The sequence below is a fragment of the Tupaia chinensis genome, unplaced genomic scaffold (assembly GCF_000334495.1).
Source record: "Tupaia chinensis unplaced genomic scaffold, TupChi_1.0 Scaffold000410_1, whole genome shotgun sequence".
Classification (NCBI taxonomy): domain Eukaryota; kingdom Metazoa; phylum Chordata; class Mammalia; order Scandentia; family Tupaiidae; genus Tupaia; species Tupaia belangeri.
In genome coordinates, this window is record NW_006159915.1 from 1,676,246 (window position 1) to 1,689,387 (window position 13,142).

The window sequence follows — 13,142 nt, forward strand, 5'->3', positions numbered from 1 at the left end:
TAGGTATTGTATCCTTTCTCTGGCCTCTTCATTCTCTTGCTAATTCCAGAATCATATGCAACTGGGGTGGGCCTAGCCCTGCCCTTTTACCCAGAAAGAGCCTCTGCCCCAAACCCCACCTTCTGACCCAACACCAGGGGAAAAACCTGAATCTATAAGCATCTGAAGTAGGCCTAGCCCTGCCCCTTTAACTGGAAAAAGCCTCTGCCCCAAACCCCTCCTTCTGGCCCAACATCCAGTGAAAACCCAGGTAGGGTGGTCTCTGTCTTCTTTCTGTCTCTGTCTCTGTCTCTCCCTCTCCCTTTTTCTTAAAATTTTTCTCTCTTATATGTACATTATACATACACACACACACACACACACACACACACACATATTTGTTGTTGTTATTTAATCTGTGGGTACTGTATCCTGTTTCTGGCCTCTCCTTTTTCTTGTGAATTTCAGAATCCATGGGCATGTGAGGTGGGCCTAGTCCTGCCACTTTTGCAGAGTATACTGGCGCTCTACACGGTTCTCACTTTTTTGCCTTTTTTTAAGTAAAATTTTTTCTTTTCCCTTTTCATTGTTTTGTTTTGTTTTTCCCTCCCGCCCTTTGTTTTACCTGACTTTCTCACCTTGCTTCTTACCTTCCCTGCATTGAGTGTCTAGGCAGGTCTAGGTACATGGTAGTGAAACAGAAATATATCAAACCCCGCAGCTCAGCCCAGGCACCTGTATTCCCTTGAAACTGTGGGCCTTTGTAACATCCAGTTCCATTGGCATAAGTGCAGGTTGCTTGAAGATCAGGGAAACAGAACTGCAGGAAAACTGCAGGCCATCTCCTTCCACACACCTTTAGCACTCAGAATTAACTCCAAGAAGGCAGAAAGTAATTTATAATCCATCAGACGAACAGAAACCACCACCACAGAAAAAAAAGAAATATGGGAAATCAAGAAAATCTCTCTCCCACAATGGGAATTACAGCCCGTCATCATCCACAGACAGCACAATGGAACTCATGGAAATATCAGATAAAGAATGTAGAATATTCATAGTGACAAAGCTAACAGACATGTCAGAGAAGAGAGACAGCGAACTCCAGGAAATGCAGGAGAAAAGAGACCATGAATTCTAGGAGGTGAAGAAGTTCTTTCATGATCTGAAAGAGGAAATACACACCATACAAAAGAATCAAACGGAACTATTAGAGATGAAGGCTATAATACAGGAAATCAAAACCTCCCTTGAAAGTATTACAAGCAGATTAGATGCCTGTTACACTCAGGGAAGTTTCTGGATGTGAACCTAGAATCTTCCCATGTGGGTCAGTATCATAGAACATGTATTTTACCACTGCATCACAGTTTAGACACTATAATTAAACTTTTTAACCTACATAATTTTTAAAAATACATAAAGCAATAATTATATATCTATACTAAAAAAGCATACAGGGATCAAGGCTAGAGTCACATGTGGTATCAGCTGTTGCCTTAAGGTACTAGAGTCCTCGGAGGTAACTGCTGGCCTTATTCACTGGCTGTGGGCCTCATGATAGAGTAAAACGCTAGTTTAGTGACATGCTTGAGATTGAGATTGAGCTAAGGAACTGTTACATTTGCTTATAGCCATGCATTAGGGGATGATGTATTTTTCTGTTTTTCGGGTTTTTTTTTTTTTTTGAGAGGTTTTTGCTATAGGGTGCATGTACTTGCCAGAAAGACAGAGAGAGACAGAGAGACAGAAAGTGAGAAATCACCCTCCCAGGGGCATGGACACACCACAATCCCTTCTCCTCTATTCTCCTCTCAGAATCTTGGGTGGGCATGCACTCACACATGCCAGGCATGAGTTTAAGCCACCAGGTCCGGGACGTGAACCACAGTCGACTACATGGGAGTCCAAGGACGTAGCCATTACACCAACTGCTGGTCCCAATTTTTACTTTTTTTTTTTTTTTTAGGAGTCTTCTATCATAAGAGTATGTAGGTTTTTAATAAATACTGTCAAGTAATCCGGAAATAAACCAGTATATGAGGAATAAACATGTAAATTGTGAAAATAAAAATAGAGATGGAGCAGAACTAGAATTTGCAAGACCAGTACATTGATATTTGCTCTATCTTATTTATGAAAGGAAAAGAAATACACAAACTTTGAATTTTGTGACTTTGAGAAGGTCTCGTTAACATGCCTCTACTTGCTCTCTAGTAAATAATTTACTACTGGGCAAAACCAGAAAAAGATGGGCTATTGAAGATAAATCGGTATCAACTAAAAGTAAATTGCTGTAACCTTTTAATAGTAACTTTAATCTGTGGTAACTATTAAAAATAACATGGAAATATATGAAAAATAAAATAAAATGAGAGTCCAAATGGAATTCTAGAAAAAAAAATCAGGCACAAAGGAAGAAAGTATTGAAGATGGGGGGGGGAATGTTATCAGAAATGAAGAAAACAAATAGCAAAATGGCAGAAGTCAGTCATTCGTATTGATAATCTCTTTAAACGTAAATTGATTAAACTTACTAGAAAAAAATAAAAGAGTAGCAGACTGTGGTGGGCAAGAGGACTTGATCTGATCACATGCTGCTTATGAGACACCTTACTATGGAATGAAAGACACAAGTGGATACAGATAAGAGACCAGTGAAATAGAACCGAGAGTCCAGGAAGAAAAGCAAACACCTGTGGCCAAGAAAATAACATGGAAATATAATGAAAAATAAAATAAAATGAGGTCCAAATGGAATTCTAGAAAAAAAAAATCAGGCACAAAGGAAGAAAGTATTGAAGATGGGGGGGGGAATGTTATCAGAAATGAAGAAAACAAATAGCAAAATGGCAGAAGTCAGTCATTCGTATTGATAATCTCTTTAAACGTAAATTGATTAAACTTACTAGAAAAAAATAAAAGAGTAGCAGACTGTGGTGGGCAAGAGGACTTGATCTGATCACATGCTGCTTATGAGACACCTTACTATGGAATGAAAGACACAAGTGGATACAGATAAGAGACCAGTGAAATAGAACCGAGAGTCCAGGAAGAAAAGCAAACACCTGTGGCCAAGTGATTTTCAGTAAGAGCGTCACAATCATCCAATGAAGAAAAAATAGTAGGCATAAAGGTACTGGGAAAATGGAGTACTGCATACGAAAGAATTAAGTTGTACATCTAATTTATATTCAAAGGTTAACTCAAAACAGAAAAATAACCTAAATATAAGCACTATAGCTATAAAACTATTAGAAACATTCCTCATGACCTAGTATTTCACAACAAATTCATAACTTTGACTCTAAAAGCACAAGGAAGAAAAAAAATAAGTTGGACTTCATAAAAATTAAACTTTTATGCACCAAAGGACATTAACAAGAAATTGAAAAGACAACTCGATGTTAGAGAAGATGTTTGTAAGTCATGTATCTGATAAAGGTTTAATATCAGGACTATATAAAAAACTCCAAACACTAAACAACACAGAGACAAACAAACTAATAGACATGGATAGGGACCAGCAGTTGGTCTAATGGCTACGTCACTGGACTCCCATGTAGCTGACTATGGTTACTACCATGTAGCTGACTGTGGTTTGAGTCCTGGACCCGGTGGCTTAAACTCATGCAGGGTGCATAAGCGTGCATGCCCAAGATCCTGAGAGGAGAATGGAGGAGAAGGGATTGTGGCATGGCCATCCCCCCCTGGGGGGGGTGATTTCTCCCTTTCTGTCTCTCTGTCTCTCTCCGTCTTTCTGGTGAGCACACAGACTCTATAGCAAAAACCTCTCTGGGAAAAAAAAAAAGACATGGATAAAAAGTCAGAGACATGATTATAGCATGGCAGCAATGCAAGGTTCTGTAAACCTCACCTACTTGAGAAAGTTCCAGATTCAAGTCCCTGAAAATGGCAGGCATGCATGTGCCTATGATCTGGACTGGCTAAATGTGGAGGTAAATCATGTACGTGTAGACCCTGCTGTCTCTGTCTCTTACTTACTTTCTCTCATTCTTTGTCTCACTTTTGGAAGAAAAACTGAACTTGAAAAAATGAAATAAAAGATTGGATAGCCATTTCTCCAGGGAAGATATACAAATAAATAGTTGCAAACAAAAAGATATTTAACATCATTAGTTATCTGGGAAACACAAATCAAAACTATAACAAGGTATCACTTTACTACTACTAGGATGGATATAATTTTTTTTTAAATAGAAAAAAACAAGTATTGACAAGGATGTAGAAAGATTGGAACCCTTATATATTCCTGGTGGAAGTGTAAGATGGTGTATTCACTGCTTAAAATATTTTGGCAATTCCTCAAAACTCTAGACACAGCTTTCCCATGTGACCCAGCAATCCCATTTTTAGGTACATACTTAAAAGAATTGAAAACAAGAACTTAAAAATAGGTCTTTGTATATCAAGGCTCATTGCAGCATTATTCACAATACAGAAAAGGTGGGAACAACCCAAATGTCCATACGGAGATGAATGGATAAGCAAAATGTGGTATATACACATAATGGAATATTATTTGGCCTTAAAAAGTAATGAAATTCTGGTACATGTTACACATGCATGAATCTCAAAAATCTTAAGGTGGGGACGAGCAGATGGCATAATGGTTACATCACTAGATTCCCACATAGTCAACCACAGCTTGAGTCCTGGACCCAGAGGCTTAAAATTCAAGCCGGGCATGTGTGTGTGTGTGTGTGTGTGTGTGTTTGTACGTGCGCACGTGTGACCAAAATCCCATGAGGAGAGTGGAGGAGAAGGGACTGCAGCATGGCCATCCCCCCTGGAGGGTGATTTCTTGCTTTCTATCTCTCTGTCTCTCTGATAAGTGCATGTGCCCTACAGCAAAAATCTCTCTTAAAAAAGAAAAAGAAAAAGGAAGGAAGGGAGAGAGGGAGAGAGGGAGGGAGGGAGGGAGGGAAGAAGGAAGGAAGGAAGGAAGGAAGGAAGGAAGGAAGGAAGGAAGGAAGGAAGGAAGGAAGGAAGGAAGGAAGGAAGGAAGGAAAGAAAGAAAAGAAAGAAAGAAAGAAAGAAAGAAAGAGAAAGAAAGAAAGAAAGAAAATATTAAGCTGAATGAAAGCAAGGCACAAAAGACTTACATCTTTTTTTTTTTTTTTTTGAGAGATTTTCACTGTAGGGCGCGTGTGCTCGCCAGACAGACAGAGAGAGGCAGAGAGACAGAAAGCGAGAAATCACCCCCCAGGGGGGATGGTCACGCCACAATCCCTTCTCCTCCATTCTCCTCTCGGGATCTTGGGCACGCACACACACGCGCCCGGAAGACTTATATCTTTTTAATGAGATATCCAGAATAAGCAATTCCACAGAGAAAAAAAACAAAAACAAAACCAGATTGATGGTTGCTTAGGGTCAGGAGGAATGGAAAATGGATAGTGAGTAGTTAATGGTTAATGCATGCTTTGGGGGGGGGGTGACAGAAAAGCTTGAAACTGAGAGAGGTGGTAATTGTACAGAATTGTGAATACACTAAATACCACTACATTGTACACTTTAAAAAGATTAACTGCATGTTATATGAATTGCAATTTGTTTTAAAAATTGAGCTAATTACATAATTGTTTGGCTACTAGTTAGTAAATATTTTAAAAATTATTTTATTCTGAAATAATGGCTTTAAATGCCACCTTTTTCTTCCCAAGTTCAATTTTCTATCTTAATCTTAGCTCCACTGTACATGCTGAGGATGGGATCGAGAGCTAGGGAAAGTCCTCTTTTTCTTTTTACCTGCTTCATCCAATGCTCAGAAGTTGAAATACCTTGATGAAATAGCTATGTCCTGAGGGGTTCTGAAGTATTTTGTTCTAAATCTTGCACACTTCTTTCTTTTTTATTTTTTTGGAGAGGTTTTTGCTATAGGGCGCATACGCTCACCAGAGAGACAGAGAGACAGGACATGAGAAATCACCCCTCAGGGGGAATGGCCATGCTGCAATCCCTTCTCCTCCATTCTCCTCTCGGGATCTTGGGCACGCACACACTCGTGCCCAGTGTGAGTTTTAAGCCACCAGGTCCGGGACTCAAACCGTGGTTGACTACATGGGAGTCCAGTGACATAGCTATTACGCTAACTGCTAGTCCCTAAATCTTGCACATTTCAAAAATTTCAGTAGTCCTTTCCTCCTCTGAAAAGTGTTCCATTAGACACTATTAAAACATACATTCTTCATTTCCATCGATAGCTGATACTGGTGTTTGAGTTGTTATCTGTGTTGCTGCCCAATCACGAGTCCTGCCATTAGCCTGTTGAGTTCCAAATAAGGGTGGTCAGGCAAAGAGATATCATGGAGATTCAATTTCACAACCATCAAACTGATAAAAATTCCAAGTAGTGCTGGATTTTGGAGCGCTCCTTTGTGCTTTCTCTGAATAAAAAGCAGCTCTATGTAGTTGAAAGGAAATGGCTTGTGCCTATATCTCAGCTAGGAATTATTTAGAGTCAATAAATTAAACTTTGTTTTAGTAAGTTGAGCCTTCAGCATGATGATACTAAAGCAATACAGTGGCATGGTCATGCTTTCAAAATAATTCAATAGAGTTCAATAAATATTTTCAATGTAGACTGTAAATCATCACAAACAGCACATATACACAAAATATAAGTAAATTAATCACCAAAACACTAGGTTTTGCCATTACTTTGAGGAAAGAATACACAAAATTACAAAGTTTAATTGTCATTTTTAAGAACCTATGCCATAAAATCTCTATATGATTGCAATAAAAGTATCTACTTTCTTCTACTGGGGGACATTGAATTAAATACTTACTTAATATTTGTTCTTAATTATACCTGAACAGTAATTCAGATGAGTCTTATGATAAAAAAAATTATAGGACCCCAAATGTCAACATTCTCCAAAATTTTACTTACATGTATAATAGAATTATTATAGCTAGGCATTAATAGTGCATAAAGGTTCCATATTTAAAGCAATACTCCACCTTGTGGTGAAATATAAAAAGTGCATGGGAATTCCTTCAGCAACAAAGAAATTGTTTACAAATCCATTGATTCTGAAATAGGCTTTCTAAATTATCAAAATTTTCAAACATAGTACAAATATGATATGAGGACCAGCAGTTGGCATAATGGCTATGTCGCTGGATTTCCATGTAGTCGACCGTGGTTCAAGTCCCAGACCCAGTGGCTTAAACTCACACGGGAACGTATGGTACGTGCCCAAGATCCCAAGAGGAGAATGGAGGAGAAGGGATTGCGGCGTGGCCAATCCTCCTGGGGGGTGATTTCTCTCTTTCTGTCTCATTCTGGTTTTTTTTTTTTTTTTGGTGAGCACATGTGCATTATAGCAAAAAAACTCTAAAAAAAATAAAATATGATATGAGGTGATGGATATTCCTTTTGAAGAAAGCATCATGATTCCTTGATTTCCACAGAGTTGCTACTTTAAGAAAAATGGGGGGGGGGATTGCTTTACAGGTGTTCTAAAAAGTTTATAAAAATCTGGGCAAATTTACTTACCATTTCTGCTTCCAAGGGGCTTTCTCAGGCAGAAAGAATCCCTCTATAAGTGAGTAAAACTACAGTCAGTAATTTTGGGGTCTTCTGGATCCCCACTCAAAGAATTGGTATCTAAACTCTATTTCAATTAAAAATACATTCATCTATGGTATAATGGGAATGCTATTTAGTTAAGAGAATTATCCATACACTTAAAATTCAAACTAAAGGAAAAATTAAATTTAATTCTGTAAGAATTCAAATTAAACATAGGTAAAAATTAATTGAATTATTTTGAAAAAAGTTAATTCAGTAAGAGTGAATATCTGCTAATCTAGGTCAATTTAAAACTGCAGTATGCTAATTAAGAAGTGACTTCAGATCTTGAAAGAAGTGTGATACACCCATAAAATTAGGCACTAGACTTTAACCATATGTATTTTAGCATGTGGTGGTGAAAAAAGGTCACAAGAACAGCAAGAAGTTACCAAAATTTTATTTGCCTTACATATGTAAACACAATTATATTTACTGATTCTCTGACAGAAAATTTGTATGTGTTAAAACACTCTGAATATTTTCTCTAGTTCTTATTTCAACCACGGTTTAAGTCCCAGATCCAGTGGCTTAAAAATCACACTGGGATGTGTGCATGTGTGCCCAAAACCTCCGTAGAAAGGAGAAGAGATCGCAGTATGGCCATCCCTCCAGGGGTGATTTTTCATTTTCCCTCTCTCTGTCTCTTTGTTTCTCTCCAGTGAGTGTACTCACCCTATGGCAAAAAGCTAAGGAAAAAAAATGAACAAAGCTTATAAAAAATGATACAATACATTTAATATTTCCAACAATAGGAATGATATGAGCTTAATATAATATTTATAAGTTAAATACTTCCTTTTTTAAGGTTTTTTTTTTTTTTTTTCCATGGGGCATGTGCACTTGCTGGAGAGAAGAGAGACAGTGAAAGGGAAGGTGAGGAAATCGACCCCCACGGAGGACTGCCATATCTCCTTCATTCTCCTCCTGGGATTTTGGTCATGCATGCATACTCACTATGTGTGAATTTCAAACTGCCAGGTCCAGGACTCAAGCTATGGTTGACCATGTGGAAATCCAACGCCTTAGCCACTATGCCACCTACTGGCCCCTGTAAGTTAAATACTGTTAAATTAGCCTTTTAAGGTGCACTATTATTTGTTTCAGTACATATCAACATTAGTGTAACTAACATCACAATCAAAATACAGAGCAGTTCCATAACCCCCAAAACATTTTCTGCATTTTTATAAATCAGATGATCCCCCTCATGGCTCACCCCTTACGACCACTGATCTTGTACCTGGTTTTCACAGTTTCATCTTTTCCAGAATGCCATATAAATGAAATCATACCGTATGCAGTTGTTTGAGACTGGGTTCTTTCATTCAGTATATTGCTGTTGAGATTCAACCATACTGTGGTTGAATCAATCATCATTAATGATTTGTTGTTCCTTTTAAGGCAGAATCATATTCCATTGTACTGATGATTCACACAGTTGGTTTGATCCACTTATGTACTGAGGAATATTTGAACTATTTTGTTTCTGGTGATTATAGATAGAGCTGTTATAAATATTCTTGAACAGGATTTTCTTGACCTAAGTATTAATATCTGATAAGAAGGTAAGTTCATATTCTGACTTACATGCTCGATGTGATGCCTTCCACCCTGGGATGACCCTTGGCAGCTTACATTGTGTTCTTAGACTACCCATCTTCCAGAACATGACCCAAGTGAACTTCTATTCTTTATAAACTCTCCAGTCTGTGGTAATCTTTTATAGCAGCCAAAACCAAAATAGGACAGAAGATCTAAGACAGGGAAGACACAATTTCTCTTCTAGTTATATCTAAAGTGCATTTCTCTTACCACTTATCTGTGATGAGGATTTTAAATGACATACTCATTATCTTATACTATTAAGTCACGTGGTTTTATCACAATAGAAGACTTCCAGACTAGGTATTTTTACATGTTTAAATACTATATATCTCTAAGTATAAAATGAAAGCACACCTGGAATTAATAATTTAAACTTACTAAAAGATAAAATAACCAAAAATTAACATCTGGAAGCTACTATATCATCTGTCAAACAGGAGTAATGTTATTTGATCTAATTAGGAATATAAGTTGAAAACCCATGAATACATTCTTTTTTTAAAAAAAATTGAAACCAAATCAGATAAGGCATATTTCCTGTGTCACTTAATACACAAACATTTGAAATATAGATTTTCTCTAATTACGTTCAAAAGTTATTCTTAATATAATGGATAATCAAATAATTATTAAGCAAACACCATTATTCCTTCAAAGTAGTTTCTTTAGATTATTAGCCAAGGTTAAATGATGTCAAAGGTACAAAGACATAAAAGGTCATTCGCTTTCTCTGAATTCATCCTGTCTTAATCTCTACTTTGCCCTTGTCACTGAAGTCACAGAATTATCCTTGCTGTGAACATCTTCCAGAAACCTGAAACCAAGGCTTCCTTTCAGCCTTTGGGACCTTTCCCTATGCCCTCACTCTGAAGTTCTGTTCTCTAGAATCTATTTTGTCCAGCTCTTTGCTCTAATTTTATATTCTCACGAGGCCTTTACTCACTCCCCTATCTAAAATTAAGGTTGTGACCCTTATCTTACAGACACATCTTCTGTCTTATTTTTCTCCATAACAGTTATCATCATATGCCTTCCTACCTAATGATTGTCTTTTTTTTTGGTCTACTTCCTGCTAGTAAAATATGCCTTCCATTCACATGCAATTTTGTTTTGTTCCCTGATAAAATTCCAGTGCCCAAATCAGATTTCATCATGTAAGAGACATTTAGAAATGTAAAATATAAATGGTTCAGAAAGAAAAAAAAATTTTTTTCTAGAAATAACAAAGCAAATGCTTTCTTTTTTGTTGTTTAGCAAATAAATGCTTTCAATGTGAGGGGCACATTTATGTTTGACTCACAAAATAACTTAGGGCCACTAGACACCGTTAATAGAGGTCTTTGATGTATCATTACATGATAGTAAATGGCATATGTAGTTTGAAACCAAAATTAAGAGAAAATAAATTTTAGTTAACAAAAACCACAACTGAGCCAGCCTATGCCTAGTGATTCAGGAAGATGGACGCCATATGGACTACCTCTACAGTTCAAGTCCCCAACCGGTAGGCTTGAAAAACGCACTGGGCACGTGTGTGCTCATGCTCCAAATCCCAGAAGGAGGGTGAGATGGAGACCAAAGAATTGCACTGTGAACATGATCCGTGGGGGGTGCTTTCTCTCTCTTTCTCTCTCTCTCTCTCTCTCTCTCTAGCTCTCTCTCTGGTGAGCATACATGCCCTCTGACAAATTCTTTAAATCAATATTAACATGATAAATTAAATGCAGAGCCTTTGAATTTTGTTGGCATTATAAAAGTATCTTAAAGAAAAATTCATAGAAACTATTCAGTTATGATTTGTAGATCCTTAATGTTCTCTGTTTGAGGTTAGCGCTGTCACTTTTATGATTTGGGTTGTTTTAGTCCATAAACCCTATTTGGAAAAAGTTCAAAGTTCATTTTAAATGTAGGTGAGGGAGTCTTAGTACTCTAACCTCTTTTTTTTTTTTTTTCTTTAAATCACAGGTGATGTTCTTACAACTAATAGAATAGATTAAGAGATACAGTTTTAAATAACGCTATATAATCGCTCTCAAGACATTAAAAAAGTGAAAATTAAATAATAAAGCATTCATTTCTTCTTTTCTTTTGTGCTTAAGTTACTTCTAGCCCAAGTCTGCCACTGCAGTAACTCATTTTAGACATTTTGGAGACCAAGGAGAAGTTTTCACTATTTGTTTTTTAAGTGTGCCGGCAGTACAGGCTTTTCATATTTAAAAATAAATCAAACTCAAATGGAGACAGTTAACAAAAGAATCCAAATCTAGGCTGTGGACACCCATTACTTAGCTCTCTCTAGCCTTCACATGTGGATTGGTAAAATATACAGGATCTCCAACATTTGCCTGAGGAAAACAGTGCCTCTCAGTTTCCTTTAATCTGCTGACCACACTCACAGCCTAGGCACTTTGGCAGTTCTCTTTCTGCTACCATTTGCTTTTCTTGCTTGGAGCAACAAACAGTGTGCCAGCTCCTCAAGGTAGAGCCGCTGGGGTAACTCCGACAACTGGATGGAAGACTGTAAGAAACTCTGCTGTTCCAGGGCTGCCAATAACTCATGAGTAATTTAAAAAATAAATGGCTCTGTTCCTTTTTTTTTTTTATATGTATGATTTTTGAAAGGAGGAAATGAATTAGCCACATACTTTATACCATAAAATACAAACTTCCTGCACTATAGGTAAATACATCTATAAATGCCTCTCTCATCCTCACTCCCTTAGGGCCCCCTTGTGATGGGGCAGGCACATTACCTCTGGGTTATAAAAACAGAATATACATCTCAAAGTTAAAGATCCCAATTAGACTGGTACCTTTAGCAATAGCTTCAGTCAGCAATTTGCTGGTAGACTCAGAAACAAATATAATGGCTTAGCATGATTTCCCGTGACTTTATAATGTTCCTACAACTATCATGCTCTTCCCCCAACCCCCCATAGATTTAACTTAGGGGCAAGAATTTCACTATTTCAGTGTTCACTGAGCCACACATAGATTTATTGAGTACTCGGTGTAGAATGTTTTCACTTTTTTTGGAGGGGTTTTTGGTATACGGCGCGTGTGCTCACCAGAAAGACAGACAGACAGAAAGCGTGAAATCACCCCCAAGGAGGGATGACCACCCGCAATCCCTTCTCCTCCATTCTCCCCTTGGGATCTTGGGCATGCACGTACATGCACCTGGTGTGAGTTTAATCCTCCAGGTCCGGGACTTGAACCACCGTCAACTACATGGGAATCCAGCAACATAACCATTACACCAACTGCTGGTCTTAGAATTGAATTTTTGAAGTATCTTCCAGATAATAATAATAATCCTCCTTACTTTGGGGCATAATTGTTTTTACTATTAGTTCTTTTGTTGTTATTGCTGTTTTCCATATATCTGGGTCATTCCACAAAATAACTGTGAAGAATGCCTATGAATGATTGAGTGAAACTTCTGTGCTTTCCAGTAATTTCTAATCTTTTCTTGAGATACCGATGCATTCTTGTCCTGGAATGCATATGGCATCTCTAAATTTTTATAGGCACTCCCATGCCCAGGATTTTCTTGCTTGTTTCTAGCTTGTAGGCAGTTTTATTTGTTGGGAAATAAAGAATCCTAAATTAAAATATGGGATTGGGGAAGAGAGATAAACATATACATTTCTTTCGGGTGTGAATTCTCATTTGCTCCAATGGAGTTGTCAAGTGGAATGTTAATTTGATGGGATAAGATACTGTGATTCTGAAAATCAAAGCAAAATAAAAAAAGTGTTGGGTGTTATTGGCATGTAACTTGAAAGAGAACAAAATTAGAGTATTTCCCAATTTTAAAATAGATGTATTAGATCCTAAGGATGAATTACTGACTCTGCTTTAATTCAAAAGGGGACAGAACAAAGATTCTACCCACTGGAACTCCTGGGCGGAACTTGCAAGGAAATACACATGGCTCCATGGACAGCCT